Genomic DNA, 9915 nt, shown 5'->3' on the forward strand with positions numbered 1-9915 from the left:
CTGCCCCTGAGCTTCTGTGCAGGGTGTTCCTCTTCACCCCCACCTTCTGAGACAGGCTCCCTGTTTGTTTGGTGTGTGTGGAGCATGGTCTGGCTATGTCTGGCAGATGAATTGTGCAGGGGGGCACAGGAGGAGCATACATCATGTCCCCTAATGGGTGTGTTAAGGGTGGAGGTGGGGCCCTGTAAATCTTTGTGGACTGCCCATGCCTAGCGCTGGCCCTGCCTACTAGACTGTGCGCATGTTTTCCCGCGTCTGCACCGCTGCGGTGACGTGACCGGGACATTGCAGTGATTTCGCGGTTGATGGGTGACCCGGATTTTGTGACAGCTAGGGCATGTGTGGGTACACTGGGAGACATGTTCCTGTCCCTACCAGAGTGTCTGATGTGGACAGCAACCGTATGTCAGCACAGGAGTTATGTGTTGTGGTAGTGTGCAGAGTTGTGTATTTGCGTACCTGCATCGTCCTCCGCGACGGTGAATTATTTGCTGGTAGTGGATGAGGTACAGCACCGGAAAGGCTTGAAGAGCTGGATCCATTGCGGTCCGGACCGGGTGGAGGGGACCGGGAGTCTGGTTTCGCGCTCTGCTGTCTTGATTCCGCCGTCTCTGGTTGGGTGGTTTCTCTGTTGTGGTGTGTCAGCCCTTTGGCAGTTCCCTCCTCATTTTTATTATTTTTGTCCCTTGTCCCCTTCTCATTTTTTCTGTCCACCAAACTTTTTAGGTGCTAATGTAGAGGTTCTGGGCGCTTCACCCTCACTACCCGAGGGAAAGGCGCAAGGTGCTCCTCTGAGGAAAACTAGGGAAGGGAAGTGAGATTCTAAAATGGTGGCACCAACTGTCACCTCAGCACCTGGACCATGACTGCCATGGGGGGTTCCTGAACTTTCTGGGCCCTTCTGGCAGGTCAGGCCCAAGGTGATAAATAGAGGTGACAGGTGGGCGGCCATTTTAGAAGAGAGCTGAGTGGCCGGTTAGCCAGGAGTAAGGCACCTGAGTGGGGAGGTGGCTGCACTGGGCAGGGATTGACAGGTCTCAGGGTCTGCACAGTTCTCCTCGCCAGTGACATCACCGCCAACCTCTTGACCAGTCCCTGTGGGCCGCCAGTGACTTGGGGCACTCGTTCCAGGGAGGCCTCTAGGGAGAGTGAACCCCTGACTTCTTGGTTCGCGGAGAGGGCCATTGCTGTAGGCTTACAGCCCTGTTACTGACCGGGATTCCTGGACTGGCCTGGAGGTAGCCACTCCCTCTGACAAGCGAGGAGAGGTGGATGAGCTTGAGTCCCGAGAGCCTAGCTGACCTCCGCCCCCGTTCCTGTGAGGGGACCGGCACCCGTCAATTCACCACCTTCCCCCCCTCCTCGAGACCCGTCCTGAAATACGGACCGCCACTCCCCCCCCCCCCAGTTCGAGAGAGTACCTGGGGTCTTTCGGCAGGAGTCGCTGCCGCCGGAGGGCCTGGAGTGAGGGATTGGCCCGGGTGTGTGGAGCGGGTGAGCAGCGCGTCTGGTGGCCTGAGGAGACCCACCTCCAGGAAGTGCGGAAGGGAAGGCTGTGAGGCCGCGGTCCTCATCACGTGCAAGGGGCCTAGCGCCGCCCCGCAGTTGCTGGACGGAAGCCGAGGCCGCGCCCCCGCAAGACGCACTGATCCTGTCGTCGTGGGAGCGCCTTCTAGCAGTAGCGGAGAAGAGAGGCTGTCGCCCGTGAGGGGAGAGAGCAACATAGGGATCCCTTGTGGGAGGAGTGGAGGGTGTGCGCAGGCCCCCACCCCCCCCCCTTTTTGAGTGGGGATTCCTTCTTCTTGTTTAGCCTGCAAGCTTCGTTCCACGAAGCGAAGGGAACGTACCTCCCAACAGCGGTGGACCATCCACGAGGAGGACCTCAAGAGTGACAGTAAGCGGGGCCCATACCGAGGGGAAGCCAGGGGCCCGTAGTAACTACAAGCACCTCGTCCCAATCAAGTTGAGGGTAGGGGTTAACAGGACGAGCCTTGCCAGCGAGAAAGCCTAGGGGTACTGCCAATCGGGGATAGTTTAGCTTAGTACTAGGGTACCCTAAGAGGAGCTTGCCTGTCTGTAACAAAGTTGGCTGCCAGCAGTTTAGTGAGCCCAGCTGTCAGGGGAACCTCGTTTAGACCGGGGGGGACGATATGAATTGCCAGTGTTCTTCAGAGCGCAATTTGTGAGGAGGTTGACAATCCCTCCAGAGTCCAGGCGCCGGGGTGGGGTTACCTAGGGGGTCTACAGATCTGCTGTGCCAGAATTACCCCGAAGGGACAGTTATTGTGACATGTAATGAAATGGTGTCTTGGAATATGATGGAATGGGTTGTTCTGAAATGTAATGACATGGTTTATCTTGAAATATGAGGAAATGGGTTGTTCTGAAATGTAATGACATGGTTTATCTTGAAATATGAGGAAATGGGTTATCCTGAAATGTAATGACATGGTTTATCTTGAAATATGAGGAAATGGGTTATCCTGAAATGTAATGCCATGGTTTATCTAAAAATGGAGGGAGGCGTTCACCCTATGATGTGATGAAATGTTTCATTCTAAAAGTTTAAATTAGGAATCCAAGTTCGCAAAGAAAAGATAAAGACACCTGGTAAAACTTAAACTTAACTGGTGTAGTGTTCTTTTTGAGTGGTGCTGCGCTAGATTGGAGCTGGGTAGGATGCAAGTATGAGAGGCCAAGTAGAGATGTAAGCCTGTTGACCGTGAGCCAAGCTACCCCTAGGACATAGGTCCAACAATTTGGTGCTCAGCGGTGGGATTACTTATTCAGTGCTTGCATCCGCTTAGTGGCAGTTTAGCGTGCATCACCACCTACACTGGATTGTTTTGACTGGAGTTTTCTCCGGATTGTTTTCCTAATTGGAGGATTTTTGAAATTGTCCTGTGTATATTTCCTTTCTTGGGAAAGTCCTCCAGAGTAAAGTTCTTGTTGACTGTGTTGGGGTCCCATCTGGTAGGATGGAATTCGAATTGGGTAGGCTGGAGGAGTATACAGTGGCCCAATTGAAAGAATTCTGCCAGGGATGGGAGGTATTCTGTAAGCAGGGGGCGAAGAAAACAGAGCTCCAAGCAAGCTTAAGAGCCTGGGTTATGGCCCACCCTAGCGGGAAACGGGAGGAAGAACCAGGACTAGACCTCCTAGAAGAACCGGAAGTCCTTCTCCCCCCTGGGAGCGGTAATATGGACGTTGGGTCCAGGGCTCCATCAAGGGTGGGAAGTAGCGCCTCAGGGGGGAGCTTGTCCTCTGCTGACCTAGCTGACCGAAGGGAAGAGAGGCAGCTTAGAATGGATCTGGCCCGGTTGGAAAAGGAGAGGTAAGAGAGGAGGTTCCTCCATGAGCTCCACTTAAAGGAGTTAGAGCTCAAAGCCCTTCAAATTGGAACCCCCAGCAGTCCTAATGGTGGCAGCATACCGAGAGAAGTCCCGAGAGAGTCCAGGCCCTACCTGCCCAAAGATGTAGTTGCTAGCTATGGTATAGGGGATGACATTGTAAAATGGCTGGCTGCCTATGAGGTTTCTTTAAGAGCCCATGGGGTCCCTGAAGCGCAGTGGGGGGGTGGCCTGTATAGGTATATGCCTCCGGTGGGGAGGGATGCCTTGTTAGCGCTAGAACAGCCAGACCAGACCAGGTACCCCGTCATGAAGGTAGCCCTAGTGAGGAAATTTGGGCTGACCCCTGAAAAATTCAGGCAGAGGTTTCGGGGCAGTCAGAAGTTGTCCACCCAGAATTGGGTGGACTTCTTGGACTATGCTAGGAAGGCCTTAGAGGGCTGGGTGCAGGGCAGTGATGTCAAGGACTATGAGGGACTGTACAATTTAATTTTAAAGGAGCACCTCCTCGAGAAAAGTTTTCCGGAGCTGCGTCAGCACCTGGTAGACAGCAAGCTAACCAATCCCAGGAAGCTTGCAGAGCAGGCGGATATCTGGGCGAGTACCCGGGTATCCTCAAAAGGGACTGGAGGGAATTTCCAAGGGGCTGGACAGGGCGCCCCCCAGAAGAAAGAGGGGGGAGACAAAAAGAGGGAGTTCTCTAAAGGCCCCCAAAAGAGTTCACCAGGGAAGGGAGTAGGATTCCCTCCTAAGGTTGGCCCCCACAAACCCCCTTATCCTGACCGTGGTCAGCAGCCTAGGGTTGTCCGATGTTATGAGTGTGGTGTGGTTGGGCACTATAAGGGGGATGCCAAGTGCCCCAAGAGACCACACCCTCCCATTGGAGGAAAGACCCCTGGGGTGGCGAGTGTAGTGCTCGGGGAGGAGTTGCCCCCAGATAAGGGAGGTGAGTGGGCAGGGCTAGCCCTAGTGTCCTTAGGGGATTGTGAGATGGTTCCTAAGACCCAGATGCCCTCGAATACTACTAAGTACAGGCAATGGATCACCATCAATGCCCAGAGGGTGGAGGCTCTGAGGGACACAGGAGCCAGCATGACTATGGTAAGGAGTCAGCTGGTGTCCCCAGAGCAGGTGGTTCCCAATGTAGTCCACCCGGTTGTGATGGCTGACAACCGAGAGGGTCACTATCCGGTGGCCCAGGTTCCCTTTGAGTGGGGAGGGGTTGCGGGTCCTCTACGAGTTGCGATCAGCCCTGCCATGTCGGTCGACTGCCTGTTGGGAAACGACCTTGAACACTCGGCGTGGAAGGAGGTTGAGTTCAGGGCCCACATGGAAATGTTGGGGACCCCTGAATGGACGTGTGTCAACACCCGGTCCGGGACTGCCCGAAGAGGGAGTACACCGAGGTTGGAGTCTGGGACAAAGGCCCAACCAGCTGCCGGAAAGGGTAAACGGGGACGGGGGAAGCCTGCCCCGGCATCTGACCCTCCAAAGGTGGATGGGGCAACTGAAGTGGTCCCAGAGTCTACGGAGGGGGATGTAACTTCCCTGGAGGGCTTACCGACTCCTGCAGATTGGCAGGTGGAGGGAGGACCTACTAGGGAAGAGTTTTGTCGGGTCCAGAAGGAGTGCCCTACCCTTGGGGGTTTACGGTGGCAGGCCGAAGCCCAGGCAGCGGGTAACGATTCGGGGAACTTCCACATATACTGGGAAGATGGTCTCCTTTATAGCGAACCCAAGGCTCCGGTGCATGGTTCATCCCGGGCCTTGGTAGTTCCCCAGCGTTACCGAGCCTTCCTATTGGGACTGGCTCACGAAATACCCTTGGCAGGACACTTGGGACAAGAAAAGACCTTTGCTCGACTTGTCCCTCATTTTTACTGGCCTCAGATGAGGATTACGTCCGATACTTTTTGTAGGACGTGTGTAACCTGCCAAGCTAGTGGGAAGACAGGGGTGAAGCTGAAAGCTCCCCTGGAACCACTGCCTGTCGTTGGTACCCCCTTTGAAAGGGTGGGCATCGACATTGTCGGGCCATTGGATCCACCAACATCGGCCGGTCACAGGTTTATCCTGGTTCTGGTGGATCATGCCACACGGTACCCCGAGGCTATCCCTCTGAGGACCATTACTGCACCTGCAGTGGCACGGGCCCTTATGGGAATTTTTACCCGGATGGGATTCCCCAAGGAAGTGGTGTCGGACAGAGGTACCAACTTCATGTCGGCCTACATGCGGGCCATGTGGAAAGAGTGTGGAGTTACTTACCGGTTCTCCACTCCTTATCACCCCCAGACTAATGGTCTGGTGGAAAGGTTTAACAAAACCTTAAAGGGCATGATCCGGAGTCTGCCCGAGAGCCTGCGGAGGAAATGGGACGTCCTCCTACCTTGTTTGCTGTTTTCGTACCGGGAGGTACCACAGAAGGGAGTGGGCTTCAGCCCCTTCGAGCTGTTGTACGGGCACCCCGTGCGTGGACCCCTCAGCCTGGTGAAGGATGGATGGGAAAAGACTCCCAGAATACTTCCCCCGGATGTGGTGAGCTACATGCTGGCCTTTCGTAGCCAAATGGCTAGGTTGTGGAAGCAAGCTTCTGAAAACCTAGAAGCCAGCCAGACGGTCATGAAGGAATGGTATGACCGAAATGCTCACCCGGTGGAGCTGGAGCCTGACCAGAAGGTGTGGGTGATGGAACCTGGAGAGCTTAGCGCCCTCCAGGATCGCTGGTCAGGTCCCTTTGAGGTGGTTGAGAAAAAGGGCAAGGTTACCTACGTGGTAGATCTTAAGACCCCCAGGCAGCCCCATCGGGTGCTCCATGTCAACCGCCTCAAGCCTCACCAAGAGAGACCCGAGGTCACGTTAATGATGGTGACTGATGGGTCAGAGGAAGAGGAAAGTGAACCTCTTCCCGATCTGTTTGCGTCCCAAGAGAAGGATGGATCAGTGGAGGGAGTGATCCTTTCACCGTCACTAACTCCTGAACAACGGAAGGACTGTCGCCAGGTACTGGAGCAGTTTGCTTCCTTGTTCTCCCTTATTCCGGGAAGGACTCATCTGTGTACCCATGATGTGGACACAGGGGACAGCCCACCTGTGAAGTCCAAGTCCTACCGACTGTCGGATAAGGTGAAGGCTAGCATCCATGAGGAAGTTACCAAGATGCTAGAGCTAGGAGTAATTGAGCCTTCAGGTAGTCCCTGGTCCAGTCCGGTGGTACTGGTACCCAAAGCTGCCCCACCGGGCACTACCCCAGAACTCCGGTTCTGTGTGGATTACAGGGGACTGAACTCAGTGACAAAGACAGATGCTCATCCTATCCCGAGAGCAGATGAGCTCATTGACCGGTTGGGAGCTGCCCAATATCTCAGTACCTTTGACCTTACATCCGGGTACTGGCAGATCTCCTTGACGGATGGAGCGAAGGAAAGGTCAGCCTTCTCCACACCCGAGGGTCACTACCAGTTCTGTGTGATGCCCTTTGGGCTCAAGAACGCCCCTGCTACGTTCCAGCGATTGGTGAACCAGGTCCTCTCTGGAATGGAAGCCTTTTCAGTTGCGTACCTGGATGACATCGCTGTCTTCAGCCGCAGCTGGGAGGACCATTTGTGTCACCTTCAGGCTGTTCTTCAGGCTTTGCAGCAGGCAGGTCTGACGATCAAAGCCAGTAAGTGCCAGATCGGGCAGGGGTCGGTAGTGTACCTCGGTCACTTGGTGGGTCGAGGCAAGGTGCAGCCCCTCCAGGCCAAGATCGAAACCATCATGGCCTGGGAACCCCCCAAGACTCAGACAGAGGTTTGGGCCTTCTTGGGCCTCACTGGTTACTACCGACGCTTTGTCAAGGGATACGGAACCATCGTGGCCCCCTTGACTGAGCTCACTTCCAAAAAGCACCCTCGACGGGTAATCTGGACCGAGGGATGTCAACAAGCTTTCGACACCTTGAAAAAGGCCATGTGTGCGGCACCTGTTCTCAGGGCCCCTGACTTCGCTAAGGGGTTCATCGTCCAGACAGATGCGTCGGAGCACGGTATCGGGGCAGTGCTGTCGCAACTCAATGACGAGGGTCTAGACCAACCAGTGGTTTTCCTGTCTAGGAGACTACTCCCCTGGGAACAGAGGTGGAGTGCAATTGAGAGGGAGGCTTTTGCGGTGGTGTGGGCCCTGAAGAAGCTGTGGCCATACCTGTTTGGCTCGCACTTCCTGGTTCAGACCGACCACCGGCCCCTCAGGTGGCTGATACAAATGAGGGGCGAGAATCCCAAGTTATTGAGGTGGTCCATCTCCCTACAGGGAATGGACTTTAGGGTGGAACATCGCCCAGGAGTGGACCACGCCAATGCTGACGGTCTCTCCAGGTATTTCCGCCTTAGTGAAGAGAACTCCCAAGGGATTGGGTAGCTCTCCCCACTTTCAGCTGGGGGGGACGCGTGTTAGACCTGTCAGCCCTTTTGGCTGTTCCCTCCCCTTTTTATTTTTTTTTCCTTTTCCTTCTCATTTTTTTCTGTCCACTAACTACTTTTTGGGTGTTGATGTAGAGGCTCTGGGCGCCTCATTCTCAATAGCTGAGGGAGAGGCGCAAGGTGCTTCACTGAGGAAACAGGAAGAGAGAGGTTAGTCTCACAAAATGGTGGTTCCAACTGTCACCTCAGCACCTGGGCCATAGACTGCCATGAGAGGTTCCGGAACCTTCTTGGCCACTCTGGCCAGTCAGGCCCCAGGTGATAAATAGAGGTGAGGGCAGGGCGGCCACTTTAGGATTTAGTTGAGCTGTGAGGTAGACAGGAGTAAGGCACCTGAGTGGGGAGGTGGCTGCACTGGGCAGGGATTGACAGGTCTCAGGGTCTGCACAGTTCTCCTCGCCAGTGACATCACCCCCAACCTCTTGACCAGTCCCTGTTGGCCACCAGTGACTTGGGGCACTCGTTCCAGGGAGGCCTCTAGGGAGAGTGAACCCCTGACTTCTTGGTTCGCGGAGAGGGCCATTGCTGTAGGCTTACAGCCCTGTTATTGACCGGGATTCCTGGACTGGCCTGGAGGTAGCCACTCCCTCTGACAAGCGAGGAGAGGTGGATGAGCTTGAGTCCCGAGAGCCTAGCTGACCTCCGCCCCCGTTCCTGTGAGGGGACCGGCACCCGTCAATTCACCACCTTCCCCCCCCTCCACGAGACCCGTCCTGAAATACGGACCGCCACTCCCCCCCCCAGTTCGAGAGAGTACCTGGGGTCTTTCGGCAGGAGTCGCTGCCGCCGGAGGGCCTGGAGTGAGGGATTGGCCCGGGTGTGTGGAGCGGGTGAGCAGCGCGTCTGGCGGCCTGAGGAGACCCACCTCCAGGAAGTGCGGAAGGGAAGGCTGTGAGGCCGCCGTCCTCATCACGTGCAAGGGGCCTAGCGCCGCCCCGCAGTTGCTGGACGGAAGCCGAGGCCACGCCCCCGCAAGACGCACTGATCCTGTCGTCGTGGGAGCGCCTTCTAGCAGTAGCGGAGAAGAGAGGCTGTCGCCCGTGAGGGGAGAGAGCAACATAGGGATCCCTTGTGGGAGGAGTGGAGGGTGTGCGCAGGCCCCCACCCCCCCCTTTTTGAGTGGGGATTCCTTCTTCTTGTTTAGCCTGCAAGCTTCGTTCCACAAAGCGAAGGGAACGTACCTCCCAACAGCGGTGGACCATCCACGAGGAGGACCTCAAGAGTGACAGTAAGCGGGGCCCATACCGAGGGGAAGCCAGGGGCCCGTAGTAACTACAAGCACCTCGTCCCAATCAAGTTGAGGGTAGGGGTTAACAGGGCGAGCCTTGCCAGCGAGAAAGCCTAGGGGTACTGCCAATCGGGGATAGTTTAGCTTAGTACTAGGGTACCCTAAGAGGAGCTTGCCTGTCTGTAACAAAGTTGGCTGCCAGCAGTTTAGTGAGCCCAGCTGTCAGGGGAACCTCGTTTAAACCGGGGGGGACGATATGAATTGCCAGTGTTCTTCAGAGCGCAATTTGTGAGGAGGTTGACAATCCCTCCAGAGTCCAGGCGCCGGGGTGGGGTTACCTAGAGGGTCTACAGATCTGCTGTGCCAGAATTACCCCGAAGGGACAGTTATTGTGACATGTAATGAAATGGTGTCTTGGAATATGATGGAATGGGTTGTTCTGAAATGTAATGACATGGTTTATCTTGAAATATGAGGAAATGGGTTGTTCTGAAATGTAATGACATGGTTTATCTTGAAATATGAGGAAATGGGTTATCCTGAAATTTAATGACATGGTTTATCTTGAAATATGAGGAAATGGGTTATCCTGAAATGTAATGCCATGGTTTATCTAAAAATGGAGGGAGGCGTTCACCCTATGATGTGATGAAATGTTTCATTCTAAAAGTTTAAATTAGGAATCCAAGTTCGCAAAGAAAAGATAAAGACACCTGGTAAAACTTAAACTTAACTGGTGTAGTGTTCTTTTTGAGTGGTGCTGCACTAGATTGGAGCTGGGTAGGATGCAAGTATGAGAGGCCAAGTAGAGATGTAAGCCTGTTGACCGTGAGCCAAGCTACCCCTAGGACATAGGTCCAACATGGTGTGACGGGCT

This window comes from Triturus cristatus, chromosome 4_2, assembly GCF_964204655.1.
Source record: "Triturus cristatus chromosome 4_2, aTriCri1.1, whole genome shotgun sequence".
Classification (NCBI taxonomy): Eukaryota; Metazoa; Chordata; class Amphibia; order Caudata; family Salamandridae; genus Triturus; species Triturus cristatus.